The sequence below is a fragment of the Giraffa tippelskirchi genome, chromosome 13 (assembly GCF_054371585.1).
Source record: "Giraffa tippelskirchi isolate mGirTip1 chromosome 13, T2T-mGirTip1v1.2.pri, whole genome shotgun sequence".
Classification (NCBI taxonomy): domain Eukaryota; kingdom Metazoa; phylum Chordata; class Mammalia; order Artiodactyla; family Giraffidae; genus Giraffa; species Giraffa tippelskirchi.
The window spans coordinates 86500268-86519933 of NC_137287.1; the positions used below are offsets into that span (position 1 = coordinate 86500268).

Consider the following 19666-nt stretch of genomic DNA (forward strand, 5'->3'; position numbering starts at 1 on the left):
GCTTGGTTACACCTGGGCTGTAAGTTACAGGAATCCTAGCCTTGTTGAGGGAAAAATAAAATGTTAGGATCTAGCTCATGGTGCCTGCTATTTAATATATATTTGTTGAGAGAATTTGTTATTGTTAACCACTTCATTTATAGGTTTATATTGTGGGCACAAAATTGTAGACTTATACAAGTGCATTTAACAGCAAGGAGGATCCTAAAGGTCTAAATCCTAAAGCTCTAAATCAAATCCTATAAACTCATAGGAAGATGAAAAGAAGTGGCAGAAGGTTGGGACCAGGGCCTCTGAACTCATCAGCAGGAGTTGAATTCAGGGATATGGCTCTGGGGTGATCTTTGTGCTCAGCATATTTTAGGGATGTGTAAGGGAGCAATTGGAAGAAGCACAAGCTGGAATCAAGATTGCCGGGAGAAATATCAATAACCTCAGGTATGCAGATGACACCACCCTTATGGCAGAAAGTGAAGAAGAACTAAAGAGCCTCTTGATGAAAGTGAAAGAGGAGAGTGAAAAAGTTGGCTTAAAGCTCAACATTCAGAAAACTAAGATCATGGAATCTGGTCCCATCACATCATGGGAAATAGATGGGGAAACAGTGGAAACAGTGACTGACTTTATTTTTTGGGGCTCCAAAATCACTGCAGATGGTGACTGCAGCCATGAAATTAAAAGACACTTACTCCTTGGAAGGAAAGTTATGACCAACCTAGACAGCATATTAAAAAGCAGAGACATTACTTTGTCAAAAAAAAGTCCATCTAGTCAAGGCTATGGTTTTTCCAGTAGTCGTGTATGGATGTGAGAGTTGGACTATAAAGAAAGCTGAGTGCCGAAGAATTGATGCTTTTGAACTGTGGTGTTGGAGAAGACCCTTGAGAGTCCCTTGGACTGCCAGGAGATCCAACCATTCCATCCTAAAGGAGATCAGTTCTGGGTGTTCATTGGAAGGACTGATGTTGAAGCTGAAACTCCAATACTTTGACCACCTGATGCGAAGAGCTGACTTATTGGAAAAGACCCTGATGCTGGGAAAGATTGAGGGCAGGAGGAGAAGGGGACGACAGAGGATGAGATGGTTGGATGGCATCACCAACTCAATGGGCATGAGTTTGTGTAGGCTCTGGCAGTTGGTAATGGACAGGGAGGCCTGGCGTGCTGTGGCTCATGGGGTTGCAAAGAGTCGGACATGACTGAGCGACTGAACTGAACTGAACTGAAGGGAGCAATTGTAGGTGACAGAAGTAATTAAAAGGAAAGGCACAGAGGTGGGAAGGGTGAAACACAATCCAGTATGGTTATGGAGCACTCAAAAATATGAACATGGAGCTGTCCAGATCAATTTCACTAAAATTTTCCACCTTCATTATCTCAACTCTTCTGCATAACTCATTATTTTAAATTCAAAAAATGGCTATTATTACATCACCTTTAAACCATGATGACATTTTAGAAGATTAAATATTTGTCTCAAACTCATATAGAGCTACTTTCAATTAGGTATCCTTTTAATATCTTCCAACATAAATGAATACTTTTGCTATAATTTTAGGGCACATTTCACTTTGTTTAATACTGTATGATAGGACTTCCCAGGTGGCACTAATGATAAAGAACCTACCTGCCAATGCAGGAGACGCAAGACACGCAGGTTTGATCCCTGGGTCGAGAAAATCCCCTGGAGGAGGAAATGGCAACCCACTCCAGTATTCATGCCTGGAGAATCCCATAGACAAAGGAGCCTGGCAGGCTACAGTCCATGTGGTTGTGAAGAGTTGGACATGACTGAGCAACTGAGCACACACACAATATTACATGATAAGCACCTTGCTCTGTATCTGTCTTCATGTATCTTAAAAAAATGGCTGCAGAATATTTCCTGAAGTTGCTATATTTTGTCTCTCCTCAATTTGTGAGTATTTTGTATTTAAAGATTTTTTTCTCTCTCTTGTGACTGCCTTAGTACACAATACCTTTATTTATTTATTTGTTATTTATTTATTTATTTTTTTCACAATATCTTTAGGTAGATAGCTTTATCCCCCCTCTTATTTCTGAAGTATTGGCTCAGGAATAAATCCCCAAGATTCAGTTCAGTGGCTCAAAGCATAACATTAAAAATTCTTATTGAAGTATAGCTCATTTGCAATGCTGTGTTAATTTCTTCTGTACAGCAGAGTGACTCAGTTAAATATATAAACTTATAGGGGGCTGAAACCTTGGCCAGAGGGGCCAGAAGATGTTCTAGAGCTGAGAGGGGTTGGGAGCAGGGGGCCCTGCACGCAGGTAACTTTGAGAAGCTCTGCCAACCAAAAATCCATCCATCTCAGCATTGTTATCCATGGAAGGCAGGCACCATCCCCAGGTGGGACCATGGTGTCTAATGAAGGCAAGAATAAGGCAGGGCCTGATAGGTCTCATTCTCCAACTGAAGTGACTGGATAGATTTATATTTCAAGTTTTCTCTGCTCCCTCCCTTCTCTGCTGTCAGGATGTGGACACGAGAGTGGGGCTTCAATTGTATTAAGTTCAGCATTGTGACTGATCTGTGTTCTCTGCATCTGGAAATCCAATCAGGGTCAAATCTGATCACTGAGGAACAGAGAAACTCATTTAAGTCATGGGCTGTGCTGGGCAGTGCCATCACTTTCTGTGGGGGAAGGAGGTGGTACTGGTCCTACACACCCAGAGAAGGGACAGGGCCTCTGTCGGGATGATGGATAAGAGAGGTTAAAACAGAGCAGGGATTCAGTCGTGGGGCAGCATCCCTCCACGCATCTCTCCACCCATGCGAGGTTCATGAGCAATGCTGTGCTCACTCCCTGCGAGGACCTGTTTCTCTGTTCTCTGTCCTCATCCTTGGAGCCCTGAGAGCAGGCAGGGTGTCACTTTAGGAGCCGAGCTCAAAATTATTTCCCCACTGTCCGATCGTTGTGTCCGTAATCAAACCATTAGATATTTCCTGCCCTAAGACTTGTCAGTCTTAGATGCAAATGCTATGGAAAGAGTAATTCCTCCAACCATCACTGGAAGGGGGAACCTTGAAAAGCTAAACAAGGAGGTGATGGGACAAAGCCATTTAGCGGAGAAAGAAGAGGAGCTAAGAGTCATCTCAAGACAAACCAGACCAGCTTCACAACCTCTTCCTGTGGTGGCTCTAATTCCAAACACTGCTGGGGTCATTTCCTTCTAAAGTTGCTGTTTTAGGGAAGTGAGAAGAGTAAGCTGGGCTGTTGGAGCCTCTGGTCTATGGAAGCTCCCATTCTAAGACTTCGAAGAAATTCCCTTCTTTTGTTTGCTAATGTTGAAACTTACTTCATGCTTTTCTTTTAATGCTATTAAAAATATATAAACTTGGGACTTCCCTGCCAGTCCAGTGCCTAAGACTTCGTCTTCCAATGCAGGGGATGTGAGTTCAATTCCTGTTTGGGCAGCTAAGGTCCCACATGACTTGTGGCCATAAAACCAAGGCATGAAACAGAAGCGATATTGTAACAAATGCAATGAAGAAGTTTAAAAGTGGTCTACATCAAAAAATCTTAAAATACACACACATATAAAGTCCATGCAGGAGGAATCACACCTATCTTGTTGGCACTGTAGCCCTGGCACAGACAATAAATTGGTGAGCAAGATGTGTGAACCGCCGTGTTTTTCAACCTGTAACACCTCCAAGGGAAGCAAGTTCCAAAGGTGGCTGCTGCCCACCGTGTAAAGCAACACTTCTTTTGCTTTGTTCTTAAAAAAGAAATCAATATTTCAGGTTCAGAAGAAAAGGTGGTTCCTTTGTAAGTGGTTTTCAATTTCTCTCTTTCCTTTTTTAAAAATTGTTTTTGTTTGAAGCAGCGCAGCGATTTGAACAAGTGCAAATTTACTTAGAACTTTAATACAGAAAATGTAAATGAAACAGGCTGCTTCATTCACAGTGGGGCAAACTTCCCCTTCATTAACTCTACAAGGCAGCTCAGATGGTATCAGAATCCTGGCCCCCCTGGGAATTCAAACAACCCCTGGACCTTCCAATTCCATCATCCTCTCCATGAGTGTTTATTTCACAAAAACCCGATAAATGTGTAAAGAAGCAGAGTTCACATTCTTCTTTTATTCGTTTTAGATGGATTTTACACTCACCAATGTTAGGAAATGATATTTTTAAAAAATCTAAGCTCATTTTTTTTTTTTAATGCTTCATCTCTGTTTAGGAGAGTTAGATGACTCCAAAGTGACTTGAAATTCAGTTACTTCTTTTCAAAAACCGGGTCATAGTCTCTTTTTGTTTGTTTGTTTAGAGTCAAGCTCCAAATGAAAAAAGTGAAGAGATATAAAATTCTTGGTTGTTTCATCTGATCATTTATCTAACTTTATACGACTAGGTCTTTGGAATGAGTAGAGATTAAAATTTTTTTTAAAAAATTCATTTTTCCCTTCTGAAAACAAAAATACACACTTTTGAGGAGCAGCTTTAGGTTCACAGCAAAATTGAGGGGAAGGTACAGAGATTTTCCATTCCCCCTCTGCCCCTCAATGTGCACAGCCTCCCCCACTATCAATATCCCCCACCAGATGGTACATTGTTACAATCAATGAACCTAGGTTGACACATCATCACCTAAAATCCAGAGTTTACATTAGGAGTTGCTCTTATCCTGTGAGCAGTATTCTGTGGGTTTGGACAAATGCGTACTGACCTATCCATCATTACAATAGCAAATGTAATTGGATCACTGCTCTAATAATCTTCTCTTCCACCTGTTCATCCCTCCCTTTCTCAAACCCCTGGCATAGACTGATCATTTTACAGTCTCTGTAGTTTTATCTTTTCTAGGATGTTATGTAATTGGAATCACAGACTGTAGCCTTTTCAGATTGACCTCTTTCACTTAGGAATGCGCATTTAAGCTTCCTCAATGTCTTTCATGGCTTGATAGCAAATTTCTTTTTAGTTGTGTATCACATTTCCTTTATCTGGATGGACCACGGTCTATTTGTCCATTCACTCTCTGAAGGACATCATGGTTGCTTCTGGTTCTGGCATTTGCAAATAAAGCTGCTGTAAGTATTGGTGTAGGTTTTTGCATGGACAAACGTTTTTAGTTCATATGAGCCAATACCTAGGGGTGTGATTGCATCAGAGTGTGTTTAGTTTGCTGAGAAACAGCCAGACAGTCTTCCAAAGTGAAACTATTGGCAGCTTACTATCTGTTGTTGCCTCTGAGTCTCACTTCCTCACTCTATAAGTAAAGATTTTGGAAGTAAACAGACCTGATCTCTGTCAGCTACAAACTGGCACTTGCCTTGTGCTTCTGCAAGGATTATATCGTGTGCTGCTCCAGCAGCTGACTTCCAACACCCCCTGAAAGGCGCTTAGGGTGGAGAGCAGAAATGAGGCGCTCTGTGCTTGGGGAAAACTGGCAGGACCGGTCTTCAGATAGGTATTTTCAGGAGCCAATTTTATGAACCTGTTTTGTATCTCCCCATATCTAGAAAAGCACTAAAATTCTTCCTGGTGATGACTGCTCCTTGTGACTAGCAACACTTAATAAAACCAGTAGAAACTGTCTGAAAAAACATGGGCTTGATTGTACTCCCCCTTCACCAAAATCACATGTATACTGACCTTCCCCTCTGCCTCTTTGGAGCAGTTTCTCAGAGCTGCAGTCCTCATTTTGCCCCCAGTAGAACTTAGCTACCAACTCTCACGTTGTGTATCTTTTTCAGTCGACAGCTCAAATCCTAGTTCTCTCATTTACCAGCTTGCCTTTAGTGAGTTACCTTCTCAAAGCTTCTATTTCTTCATGTGTATAATGGAGAACACTGTATTTATTTGGCAGGATTTTGGTGAGGATTTAGTGAGGTTGTGTATATGCAAGTGAGTTCTGCCTGGTAGGAACCCAGTAACCTGGAGCCATCCTTCCCTTCCCTGCTTTGAATAGCCAAGAGGCATGGCAATGCCTCCAGGATTTCCTCTAAGCTTGCTGGGGAGGTAGGGGGTGTTAACCACTCCAGAGCAGATGGCTCAGTATTCACTGATTCAGTGTTCACAGCAACTCTTTCAAACATCATTGCTACAAATAATGAGAATCAACAGTATCCAAAAATTTCTTTTTCTCTATCCATTTCTGGGACCTAATACCATTTGATTGTACTGTGTTATCCTCCTTACATATTGTCCGGTTTGCTTATTTTGTTGAGGATTTTTATATGTATGTTCACAAGGGATATAACCCTGCACTTTCACTTTTTGGTGATATCTTTGTGTGGTTTGGTGTCAGGGTAATAAGATTTTAAATTATGAATTAAATTTCACTTATAAATATATGGTTAGGATATATAGGGGGGCTTCTCTGGTGGCTCAGATGGTAAAGAATCTGCCTGCAATGCAGGAGACCTGGGTTTGATCCCTGGGTTGGGAAGATCCCCTGGAGAAGGGAAAGGCAACCCACTCCAGTATTCTTGCCTGAAGAATCCCATGGACAGAGGACACTGGTGGGCCACAGTCCATGGGGTCACAAAGGGTGTATAGAGGACACAAGATCTACCCTTTTGGTAAAAGTTAAGTACACAATAAAGTTTTTACTTTGTGACTATGCTTTACATCAGGTCTCCAGAACGTACCCATCTTGTACCCTGAACTTTGTACCCTTTGACCACCCCTAAGCACCCACCCTTCTGCCCTTTGCTTCTACGAGTTCACCTATTCCAGATTCCACAAACACCCGAGATCATCCAGTATTTGTCTTTGGCTTATCTCACTTAGCATAATGTCCTCCAGGTTCATCTGTGTTGTCTCAAATGGCAAGAGCTCCCTCTTTTTACGACCAAAGATCAATAATGTCATTTCCCTGGATCCTGCCCTTTGGGAAACTAAAGACTTAAGGAGGATTGGGGTCAGAGGTTATTTACATCCTATGTGTGTGTGTGTGTGTGCACAGAGAATGAAGCTCTGAGTCATGAAGTCCATGCTGAGCTTTCATCCGGGATCAGATGCGGAAGTCTAGGGGGGACATCTATGCTGTCACAGCAATTGTCAACCATCTGTTGAACTCTCACTTAGCGCTGGGCACTGAGATAAACATTTCCTACATATTTTTTCATTTATTTATTTTTATTGAAGCATAACTGATTTACAGTACTGTATTAGTTTCAGGAGTACAGCAAAGTGATTCAGTTATATATATATATATATTTATACATGCAAATATATATATTAAGATTCTTTTCCGTTATAGGTTATTACAAGATACTGAATATAGCTGTCTGTTTTTTCATTGAAGTTTCTTCCAAAGCCATGTTGTGTGGTTATTAATGTACAGCACCTGCTCTGTGGCAAAGGTACAGGAACTCTTCCCACCTAGGGATGAAGGAGCCATATCTTCCCTGTCATCACACAGGTTGGAAGTGGAGACCCAGGATTTGAGTTCAGGTCTGTTTGCCTCTGAAGCTTTGACTTGCTATGTCCTCCATCCACTTTGGATAAGACAGGACCTACTTCCCTCCTCTGCTCCCCCTCCACACTTTGCTGGGGGGGCAGCTTCCCCATTTAGAAATATCCTTTATATTCTCCCAGTGCTCGGGGTCAAGGGCACCGCCTCCTTATCCCTCCTCCATTCTTCCCATCACAATAGCCCAGCTATTATTATCATCAGTATTAATTAGTTTCCTATTTAATGCAGGAAGAGACTGGCGGTTGGGAGGTGTCCTCAGGTGATGGATCCCTGCCCCCGCTCCCTGCCCTTTAGAGAAGCTGATTCACAGACTGTCTCCTTATTACCAGGAGGGCTGGGGGTGGAACTATCCTATTTTTGGTTGCCACCAGCGTTTTTTATTTTGAAGACTTTTTAAGTGATGGGTGTGGCATTCTCCAGAAGTTCTCTTCGGGATTTGTTGGTCCCTGCGGAAGGAGTTTCTGAGCACTGTCTAAAGGAGAGAATAGATGTAGATTATCTGAACCAACACTTAACCCCCAAGGATGTTTAAAAAAACTTCAGAACGCTGCCTTTGGGAGAAGATCCGAGGAGGAAGCCAGATAGGCCAGGTACCCTGATGGAGGCTCCAGTGGAGATCTAATAGCAGGAGAAGGAGTTCGGTTTCTTTCTGGTGTGGTGTGTGCCAGAATGCTGAGTTGCTTCAGTAATGTCTAACTCTTTGCGATCCTATGGACTGTAGCCCACCAGGCTCCTCTATCCATGGGATTTTCCAGGCAAGAATACTGGAGTGAGTGGCCGTGCCCTTCTCCAGGGGATCTTCCCGACCCAGAAATCAAAGCTTCATCTCCCGCATCGGCAGGTGGGGTCTTTACCACTAGCGCCACCTGGGAAGCCCTGGTGTGGTGGGATCAGTCAAACCAAGGTGTGTTCAGAGCCCAGACGGTAGCTCTAAACTGGGAGTCATCCTTACAGCCGTCTGGAGAACTTCTAGGCTTCACCCACTACAGACTCTATTTCAGAAGCTCTTGTGGGGTCCTGGCAGGTATGTTTTGACAAAGGTCCTTGGGAAGATGGTGCACCAGCCACCACTGCCCAGAGGAGGCAGGCCCTGGGGTCTGTGGTCATTCACCAGCATCATGAGAGAGACCGAGCTGATTAAATAGCTCATGTAAAGTGCTTGCACTGATTGTCTGGATTGAATGATTGTTATTACTCTCTCTGGACCAGAAGCAGGGTGGGTACTCCTGGGACGCAGAGGGGAAGTAGGGTCAGGGATGCTGAAGGGCATCGAGCCAAGGACCGAGAGAGGCAGTCAGACATGACTGGGGAGACCCAGGATTCGGTGTTAAGGTTGGAACAATCTAGAAAGGAGACATGTTCCCAAGGGATGCAGGTCATCCAGGGCCTTGAACACCTGACTCTACGGGGTGCCCCACCTGCCCTCCACTGCTCCCAACTTTGCTCTCAACTCCTGCCTGTTCAGCCGTGCTGGTTCTCCTCCCTGGTTTTGATGTGATCCCCCAGACATGTCAGGGTGCAGATGCTGAAGGAAATCAATTCAGTTTCTGTGCCCTAGTACCATCATGGTAGATTGTCAATTTCTTGAGTGACTGGTACTTGAATGACTTACCTTCCCTTGTGGCCCCAGGCACCATCTCTGGCCACAGAGAAAAGAGATGGAGAAGGAGTCAGCCCAAGGGAGGGAGGTGGACCCGGAACTCTGCCGTGGGTGTGATGAATGACGTGAGTCTCTCTTGCTGGCAGAGTCAAGTTTTTCATTTAGCCCCAAGTGACCCGCCCCGCTCAGAAATGTAATTGTAAATAGATTCACCACTGAGTTTGGAAAATGAGATAACCTGACGGCAGAGCCGTCTCCTCTGTTTGGGACAGCCAGGGATCCAGGGTGTTGAAGGTCATGGAGGAGGGATGAAGTGCTGACCCCCAGGTTGGCCCCCCACCCTTCCTGCTCAGGTACTGGCTCTGCCAGCACCAACCTGGCCCCTCCTTGGGGTTAAGATGCCGAGGTTTGCAGACATCCTCCCCTTTCCAGGCTCCCAGCCTGATAACATTTGGTTTCTAATTTATGGTCCAAGTGACTCTCTTTACTCCAAGAGAGGCAAGTAATGTGTTCATTTGCTTAAACATAAAAGTAAAAATCAGGGGATTTAGTGTCAATGTTGTTGTTGTTCAGTCGCTTAGTAGTGTCCAACTCTTTGCGACCCCATGGACTGCAGCACACCAGGCTTCCCTGTCCTTCACTGTCTCCCAGAGCTTGCTCAAACTCATGTCCATCAAGTTGGTGAAGCCATCCAACCACTTGTCCTCTGTCGTCCCCTTCTGCTCCTGCCTTCAATCTTTCCCAGCATCAGGGTCTTTTCTAATGAGTGGGCTCTTCGCATCAGGTGACCAAAGTGTTGGAACTTCAGCTTCAGCCTCAGTCCTTCCAATGAATATTCAGGATCGATTTCCTTTAGGATTGACTGGTTTGATCTCTTCACAGTCCAAGGGACTCTCAAGAGTCTTCTCCAACATCACAGCTCAAAAGCATCAATTCTTTGATGTTCAGCCTTCTTTAGTGTCAATAGATTTAACTAATTTGCCCTTCAACGTAGTTACACACAGTTTTCTTCCATCAGCTGGATGTGAATGTACAAGTTCCACATGCTCCTCCATGTCATCAAACAAGCACATGTTCCCCAGGCTGATGAAGAAATAGCTCACCTTGCTTTCGTCTGCATTTCCCTAGTTATGAGTCGACCACCTTCTTGTACATTGATTGGACATTTTTGCTGCTGCTTCTTTGAATCATTTGCTTATGTTCTTTGCCCAAGTTTTCTATTTCTATAATCCTTTGGTTTTGATTTTAGGAATTCTTTCCCCTTTATGGCTCTAAGTCCTTTGCTAGATATCTGTGATATTTCTCTGGGTCTGTCCCTAGATTTTAATTTTCCATGTGGTCTCTTATTAGAAAACAAAGGTTTTAAATTCTGATGCCAAATTGATCAGTCTTTTCCCTTTTGACTTTTGCTTTCTTGTGCCTTATTTATGAAGATTTCTCATCCTCCTGGAGATAGTCTCCTATATTTTTCTTGTAGTATTTTTAAGATATTGCTTAATTGTCATTTTAACTGAGATTATTCATCTCTCTCTTTTTTGGGGAATATTGTGAAATGGGGATTTAGCTTAATTCCCTCTGAAACAAACAGCCTATGGTGCTATTGCCCATCAGGACTGCTTCTTCATCCTCCCCCATCCTGTGACCCTTTTGTGAAATGGTGTGTTCAGCGTGTTACTAAATTCCATATCTACTTTGCTTTGTGTCTGGGCTGCATATTCTGTTCCTTTGATGTATTTGTTGACTCCTGTCTGGTAACACTGAGTCACAGTACGTCCAGAATATTTGCAATTTTAGGACTGGGTGCACATCCTGCTCTTTACCAACAATTTCTTGGCTCTTCCTGTGCACAGGAATTTTAGCATCAGCATTGATTTTAATGTTCTTTGCTTGTTTCTGTTCCTTTCCCAGCTGGATTTTTCACCCTTTTCTCTTTTTAGCCCCTCGCTTTATTGCTTTGTTTACTTTATCACCCACATTTCTCATTTTCCTTCGTTTTCTTTGAGGAGTTGACAAGAAGCCTGCAGGAGAAGTCAAGGAATCTGAGTTTTAACGTGAGTTCCGTCTCAAGTGAAGCGTGTGGCTTCAGGCAAGTGGTGCCTCTTCTTTGGGTTTTAGTGTCCTTTTCTATAAAATGAGAGGGTGGATGAGACTAGTTCTGGTCTTCCTTTTCCATAGAACATCTCATTTCTTCCACATGACTCAGCTCTGCTTATCAACGTAGGACATAGCAAAGCAAGCCCTCATTTCTCTCTGCAGCCTCCCATCCCCACCTCTGTCCCCTGCCTGCACCTGCCTTCCCACCAAGGATGGGAAGATGGGTGATGACAAGGTGCTTGGGCTCCATATTTCCAGGCTGCTTCTCAGCAGAACAAAGAAAGGGGGGCTTCTGAGGGTTACCATGGGGAGGCTGAACTCTACCGATGGGCTGTTCCAGCTCCCTTTCTCTGAGTTCTGCTTGAAGACACAGAGGGCCTCCCTGCTCGGCTTACCTGGGGAGGATTAGCTGACAGCTCGCTGCTCACGTAACCACTGCCTGTTGGCAGCGAGGCGTCCATCCTCAATCTTGCAAACTGGCAGGGCTATGTTTGCCTTGGCCGGCTGCTGTATTTGCGTCTCTAACTGCAGTGGTCACAGTTAATGAGACAGAGTTAATGAGGCATTAGAGGCTCTTCTGGGCAATTCAATGCTCAGTGAAGATGAAGCATCAGCTCAGGCTGTCTACATCCTCATTTGTCTGGAGGGAATGCTAGTGGGCCACCCAGCTCCCGTGAATGTTCTACCATTGTGGGGAAGGTGTGGTCCCTTCACCTGGGCTGCGATGTAAACTCTTCAGACATTTGAAGGGGGGTGTATATGGCCACTATGGCTTTATAATTTCACTGTTGGAAATTTTAAAATGTTTAACATTTTATATACAGTTTTAAAAGATTATATTCCACTTTCAGTTATTATAAAATACTGGCTACACTCTCTGTGCTGTATGACACATCCCTGTAGCCTATCTTATGTGCAATAGCTTGTGTCTCCCACTCTCCCACCCCTCTTTTGCCCCTCCCTCACTCTCCCTACTGGTAACCACTAGTTTGTTTTCTATATCTGTGAATCTTCTTTTTCATTATGTTCACTGGTTTGTTGTATTTTTTTTTTTTAAGATTCCACATATAAGGGATATCATGACTACTATTTGGCCTGACCTGTCAGCTCCTTTGACCTTCTGGGGGCCTGGAGGGATTCCCCACACACAGTGGGTGTGCACTGAACCTGGAGGATTCACCACCTTGGCTGTTTGTGGAGAGAAGTCACTCCACCCTGCAGACAGCTTGCTGTGAACACAGCCAGAGAAACAGCCTTGGGAAAGAGCAGTGAGACCACCAGTACATCTGGCGAGAGTGTGCAGGACACCCTAGCCAGGGCCCACTGCCTCTCCCAGCAGTGTTTTCCAAAGGCGACCCTATTCCAGTTCTCGAGTCTGAGTCTCCAGCTTGGCCCTAACCACCGATCCTTGGCAAGTATACCAACATTAACACACACCTCAGGATATTTGGCAAGTTGAGTGAGGTGCATGGGCCCTCATCATGTATGTACTCAGTTGCTCAGTCATGTCTGACTCTTCCCCACCACATGGACTGTAGCCCACAAGGCTCTTCTGTCCATGAGATTCTCCATGGGTAGCCATGCCCTCCTCCAGGGGATCTTCCCAACCCGGGGATTCAGCACTTGCATCTCCTGCATGAGGAGGTGGATTCTTTACCACTGTGCCACTTGGGAAGTCCCCTTATCTTGGTATTGTTTTTAAATCCAGAAAATAAAGTAAAAATACACAGGATTGCAGAAGACAAACACTATTGAAACTCAGTTCTATTGGTTTCTTGTTGCTGCTGTAACCAATTAACATGAACTTGACAGCTTAGAACAACACAGATTCATCTGTCCTGGGAGGACAGACTCCCAGAATGGGTCAGCAGGGCTGTAATTTCTCTGGAACTTCTAGTGGAGAACGTTCCCTAGATGTTTGTAGTTGTTGGAAGTCGCCTGCCCTCCAGGGCTCCTGGCTTCTTCCTCTGTCTTGAAAGCCGGCAATTCTCCTGCTTCCATCTTTGCTTCTGTTGTCACATGGCCCCTCTGGCTCTGCTCTCTGACGTCCTCTGATGAGGAGGCTCGTGATTATATGGGGATCACCTGAATAATCCAGGACAATCTTCCCATTGCAAGATCCTTAGCTTACACCTCCAAAGTCATTTGTTAAAAATTTTATTTTATTTATTTATTTGGCCACACCAGGTCTTAGTTGTGGCATGCAGGATCTAGTTCTCTGATCAAGGATTGAACCCAGATCGCCTGCGTTGGGAGCATGGAATCTTAACCACTGGACCACCAGGAACCCCCCACCCCCACTTTTAAAAAAATTATTAAAAAAATTACTTAACTGTGGGCCATATTTAAAGTCTCTATTGAATTTGTTACAATATTGCTTCTGTTTTACCTTTTGGTTTTTTGGCCCTGAGGCATGTGCGATCTTAGCTCCCTGACCAGGGATCAAACCTGCAACCCCTGCATTGAAAGGTGAATTCTTACCCACTGAAAGTCCTTTCCAAGTCTTTTGATTTCTTTCTTCTTCTTCTTTTTTTTTTTTTTTTTACTATATAAGGAAACATCTTGTAGGTTTCTGGGATGAGGAAGTGGACATTTTGGAGAGGCCATTTTCTTATTGCAGGTGGATTCTTTACCAACTGAGCTATCATGGAGCCCTGTGTCTCCTTAGTAGTTAACAAAGCATCTTTATTATCTCATAATCCACAGGCATCTTTGTTGTTGTTTAGTCACTAATACATGTCTGACTCTTTGCAACCCCATGGAGTGTAGCCCATCAGGCTCCTCTGTCCAAGGGATTCTCCAGGCAAGAACAGTGGAGTGGGTTGCCATTTCCTTCTCCAGGGGATCTTTTCAATACAGGGGTTGAACCTGCATCTCCTGCATTGGCAGGTAGGTTCTTTACCGACTGAGCCACCCTGAGATTTGTCATCATATTCTCTGTTTTCAATGACAAATTCCTGGGGGGTGGAAAGAATACTGTGCTTGATGGTTTGTGGAATTTCCCAAAGCCTAATGGGGCTCAGCCTAGTCTGAGTGGATCATTGTTACCTGCTCCCCTCCTCCCAGCTGTTATCTGACCAAGCAGCAAAGATGGGAGATGGGCATCCTGAAGTCCCATCACCTCCACCAGCCTTGCCTGTGGGACCCATGGGGAAAACCAGGTCTCGTTAGTTTCCTTGTATGTGGAATAAGCTGGTTGACAGGAGTTTGAAAGTGTCTCTAGGTTTTCCTCAAACTCTTTGTCTGCTATTTATGGTCACAATCCTGGGCTCATGCAATGTCTCAGCCCCACACCAGGGGGAAGCATTGGCTAAAGTGTTGAGAAGTTCATGTTGGCTAGACACTAGCTTGCAAGTTTATTTTGGTTTGTTTGAGCAAATATTGGTGATGAGGATTGTGGCAGAGTGAAGGCTGTTTATCTCTTTAGAGTATGAGAGTTGTTTAATGTCATGGTTTGTTTGGACTGGAGGCTCCCTTAGCCTTCCCAGAGGGGCACGCGAATTGGAGGGCCAGAGCCGGTGGTGGGGACGGGGGCGTCCACAACCTTTTAACCCTAGAAGGGAAGATGCAGAACTTTTCTTTGCAAAGTGGGCCAGGATCACTTTCCTTGTATTTGATTGAACTCCTTCTTCCTGAAATAAGCTCTTCTGATCTTGTCTCAAGTGGGGATGAGTAACAGGAGACTGTATAAGAAAACCTCCAACATTTAAAGTGATTCGCTGTCAATTTGTCATCTTTGTTTATTACAGGATGAGCATCTTCAATTTACTCAAACCCTTCTTTCCTCCCAGGATGCTCTGAGTTCTGCCTGTGGCTATGGAGCGACAGTTTGCGAATAGGGATTCTGACCATGAATCTAAGGTAGAGCACGATAGATGAGGGTCTCATTAAGGAATACTTAGAATCATTCACATCCACTGGAAGAGCTCAAAGATTTGGAAATATCTGTTGTCTTCACTTGTAGGGCACGAAGGGCATGCTCATCCTACAGGCTCCGGGGGGAGAATCCCTCCTGCCTCTCGCAGCTTCTGTTGGCTCCAGGGGTTCTTGGGCCTGGACCCCTGGTCCCCAGGGACTGCCTCTTGCTGTATCACTCTAGTCTCTGTCCCCAGCTTCTTGCAGCCTCCTCTTCTCTCTCTGTCTTCTTTTCTGTCTCTTATAAGGACACCTAGGGCTTCCCTGGTAGGGGAAGGGATGGGGAAAACCCACGGGGATGGTAAGGAATCTGCCTGCAACACAGGAGACCTGGGTTTGATCCCTAGGTTGGGAAGAGCCCCTGGAGAAGGAAATGGCTACCCACTCCAGTATTCTTGCCTGGAAAATCCATGGACAGGGGAAGCCTGGTGGGCTACAGTCCATGGGGTTGAAAAAAAGTTAGACAGGATTGAGTGATTAACACATATCCTTAGATTTGTGGATCACCTGGATAATGAAGGATGATCTCATCTCAAGATCCTTAACTTAATTACACCTGTAAAGACCTTTTCCCAAAATATGTCATTTGTAGGGTGGGTGTATCTTTTGGGGGCCACCCATTCAATCCACTCTAAGACTTCTTCACTTTTCTGCATGGAGCTCTGTGTTATGTCCTTTCTGAAGACTTTTTTTGTCCCAAGTATTTTTTATTTTTTTAAATTTCATCCATTTTTTAAACTCTTCACTGAATTTGTTACAGTATTGTTTCTATTTTTTATGTTTTGGGTTTTTGACTGCAAGGCATGTGGGATCTTAGCTCTCTTACCAAGGATCAAACCCACATCCCCTGCACTGGAAGGTGAAGTCTTAGTCTTCACCTTCTTCACAGACCTCATGGACTGTAGCCCACCAGGCTTCCCTGTCCATGGATCTCCCAGGCAAGAATACTGGCATGGGTTGCCATTTCCTTCTCCAGGGGATCTTCCCGACCCAGGACACCAGGGAAGTCCTCTCTGAAGAATTCATACTCATTTTTATATAGGAAGACATATTTACATCACAACTGATGATATTAAATAACTCCAGGATGCATGCCCTGCAAAGCTGGATGTTGCAGAGGTGACTGATGTACCGTCATTCCTCAAGTCTAAGATATAGACAGTTGTATGATGCACTAAGACGTTCTACCTAAGAAAGAAAAAACTGTTCATTAGACAATGGCATACTATCAATTTTAAGATGCACTTTGGTTTTATTTTATGTGAAGGAATGTGCAACTAATGAAATGCAGCATAGCCTAGAAAAAGTCAATGTGAATCATGAAAGTATTAAAAGTTTAGTATAAAGAATTTCTAAAGTGACAGTGATTGTTTTGCCAAAAGAAGAGACTCTTAGAGTAGGTATATTCAATATTGGGCTTCTTAGATAGCACTAGTGGTAAAGAACCCACTTACCAATGCAGGAGATGCAAGAGACAAGGGTTGTTGGGTCCCTGGATTGGGAAGATCCCCTGGAGGGAGGGCATGGCAACCCACTCCAGTATTCTTGCCTGGAGAATCCCATGGACAGAGGAGCCTAGTGGGCTACAGTCCATGGGGTCGCAAAGAGTTGGACATCACTAAGTGATTAAGCACAGCACACAGCACAGGGGCTTCAAGATCCAGCAACAATTATTCCTATGTTTTTTTTGCAAAGAAGGTTTTGTCATTTTAGATCCAGGGCAAGATTCAAGGATATAATCCTGTAAATTGCAAAACTCTTAGGTTTGTTCATGTGCATGACCTAAAAAAAAATTATGAACAGTGTTTTGGACATAGGAGAGACTCAGTAAGTATTTGCCTAACTGAATCCCAGTTTCAACATCTTTTACAGCCCCATCTGTGCTAATCCCAAGGTTCAGTTTTAAAAGAGTTTTTGCATTTCCTCAGGAGCAAGCTTTAACTACCTGGTGATGCATTCAGTTCACATTCTTACATAATCCAGTGTTCTGTTTCATTTGTATGGAATACAAAAGAAGAACAACAGGTAATGTTTACATAAAACATAAAGTTGCTTAAAGAGACTCCCATGAAAACATGTCCTGCAGAGGTTTCTCCACACCAGTCCTCATTAAAGTGTTCATGGTTACCAAGCGTGATCATCCAAAAGCGTTTCTGTACCACTAGCTCTCTGCTGCTGCTGCTGCTGCTAAGTCACTCAGTCGTGTCCGACTTTGTGCGATCCCATAGACAGCAGCCCACCAGGCTCCCCTGTCCCTGGGATTCTCCAGGCAAGAACACTGGAGTGGGTTGCCATTTCCTTCTCCAATGCATGAAAGTGGAAAGTGAAAGTGAAGTCACTCAGTCATGTCTGACTCTTAGCGACCCCATGGACTGCAGCCTACCAGGCTCCTCCGTCCATGGGATTTTCCAGGCTAGAGTACTGGAGTGGGTTGCTAGTGCCTTCTCCAATTAGCTCTCTAATCTCCCTCTTTTAAAAATACTGCTGACTCACAGTGAACAAAGCTCTTGAACAGCACAATAGGACTGTTGAGGGCACCACCTTGGCCCTCAGAACCACTGGGCAGTTGAAGAACCCCACCTTCTTATTGAGAGCCAGAGTCCATGGACGGTTTTGATTAGAACCTGGCACTGCTTTCTGAGAAAACAGAGGAGTGAAACTTGATCTGCTTGCATTTTTTAACGTCTTGAGATTTCTGCCTCCTTGTTATCAAAAATAGCACCCTACTCTCTTTCAAAAATATTGCTGACTCACAGTGAACAAAGATTTTTAGAGCAGTATAGAGGGATGGAAGCACAGCCCTGGGATGGCTGCACAGACTCTGAGCCAATAGGCTCCCTATTTTGGTACCACTGGATGGAAAGGAGCTCCCAAAATGAAGGCTACTACTTTAAAAATTATTCTATTTCTTGCATCTCTCTTCCACTGTTTCCACGACCAGTGTGTGTTTTCCTAGGAGGCAGGGGTGGGGCCACTGACCAAGGGTCTCTTGGTGCACTTAGGTTTTTAAGATTTATCATAAGGTGTGTCTGTACTTGGTGTAGAAACCGGATGAGATAAAGACAATTAACAAATTGCAGTCCTAGGAGTAGCAAATATTACCCCAAAAATGGCAGGAGGGAGGGGTGAACTGCCTGTAAATAATGTATTTAGATAATTGAGGATCAGAAAGCGTAGATCTTTCATCTTCCCTCCCTCCCCCAGCTGCCCACAGAGGCAGAGACCTATGGCCATAGTAAGAGTTGGTTAGGGAGAGAAGATTAGAAATTGTGTGTGCCTCTGTGTGTGTGTGTGTGTGTATGTATGTGTGTGAGTTAAGAGTTGTGTTCAGCAGAATCTTTCCTTGTGCAAATATATTTCTGTGTATAAACATTGTTGTTTTTTTTTTTCAAATAAACGTATGACCTCTGAGAGCCTACAGTTGGAAGTGTGCGGTGGTCCCCTATAGGAATGTTCAGTCAGGGTTTACCTTGTTGTCTTCCTGAGGGCTGAGCTCCCTGCACCACTGATGCCAATGGTGAGGCCTCCTGCAGGAAACCACCCTGTTCCTGTGCTCAGGGGCCATCGGTGTACCTGGCTCTAACGCTTGCACTGAACTGAAACTTTTCACCATAACAAGCACCAGGTTATGAGAGACTCTGAGAAACGTTCAGAGTAAAGAAGAAACAGATTTTGTGGTAAAACAAAGCTTTGGTTCACTCAGGTAAAGGCTGGTTCTTTCAACCTTGTCACTACCCAGCGCCTTCCATGACTTCCATAAGGCCGTCCACCCACCTAGAATTCCTCGTGCTGTGGGGGAAAACCTGCTCAGCCTCTTTTCCAGGTTCTGATTCATGAGCATGCCCTCCTCCCCTGCCCCCTTACTTATGCATCTCCCCCGAGGCTGTTCCCCAGGCTGGCTTCTGGCATGGAGGTTTCTCTCCTGGGGTTGGCACGCAAGTCTGTAGAGGTCACTCTGTACCATTCAATCCTGCACCGGGGTTCCCACCAATGGAGAGGACAAGCTTGTGATTCTAGTTTCTTCTTCCTGTAGGTTTTTCCTTCCAACGTCCCCGAGTTGCAAGAGTGGAGACTACAGAGTTGCCCTCCCACAGCACTTCAAAATCTAGGTCCTGGATGGCAGGGGGAGGCTGAAGAGGAAGGGGATATATGTATACACATCTTGATTCATGGTACAGTAGAAACCAAGACAACATTGTAAAGCAATTATCCTCCTATTAAAACAAACAAGGGCATCACCATTGTTTGGCACCAATGGATGATATCACTGACTCAATGGACATGAGTTTGAGGAAACTCCAGGAGATAGTGAAGGACAGGGAAGCCTGGTGTGCTGCCGACAGTGCGGTCGCAAAGGGTTTGACATGACTTAATGACTGAACAAAAACAAGAAAACAAACAAAACCTATGTCCTTCTTGCAGAGAAGATGGTTGTCACATGCCAGGGCAAGATCTGAGAATATAGCCCTGCAAAAGTAAATTTCAAAACTCTTAGGCTTGTTCTTGCATGCACAACCTGGAAAAAAAAATAGCAAGTGTGTTTGCTGTTAAGACAGATTCATTGTTTACCCAACTGAATTCTAGTGAGGACACTTAAGCCACACAA

At 44.3% G+C, this 19666-nt stretch overlaps 1 protein-coding gene across 1 annotated transcript in view; it reads left to right on the forward strand.

Annotated features, from left to right (window-relative positions):
* LOC145533342 (aldo-keto reductase family 1 member C3-like) overlaps window positions 1-19666 on the forward strand; it is a 75862-nt gene that overhangs the window by 8183 nt on the left and 48013 nt on the right. The window contains exons 2-3 of the mRNA XM_081560551.1: window positions 12204-12556; window positions 19094-19232. The gene's annotated coding sequence lies outside the window, so the exon portion shown is untranslated. The remainder of the gene's footprint in view (window positions 1-12203; window positions 12557-19093; window positions 19233-19666) is intronic.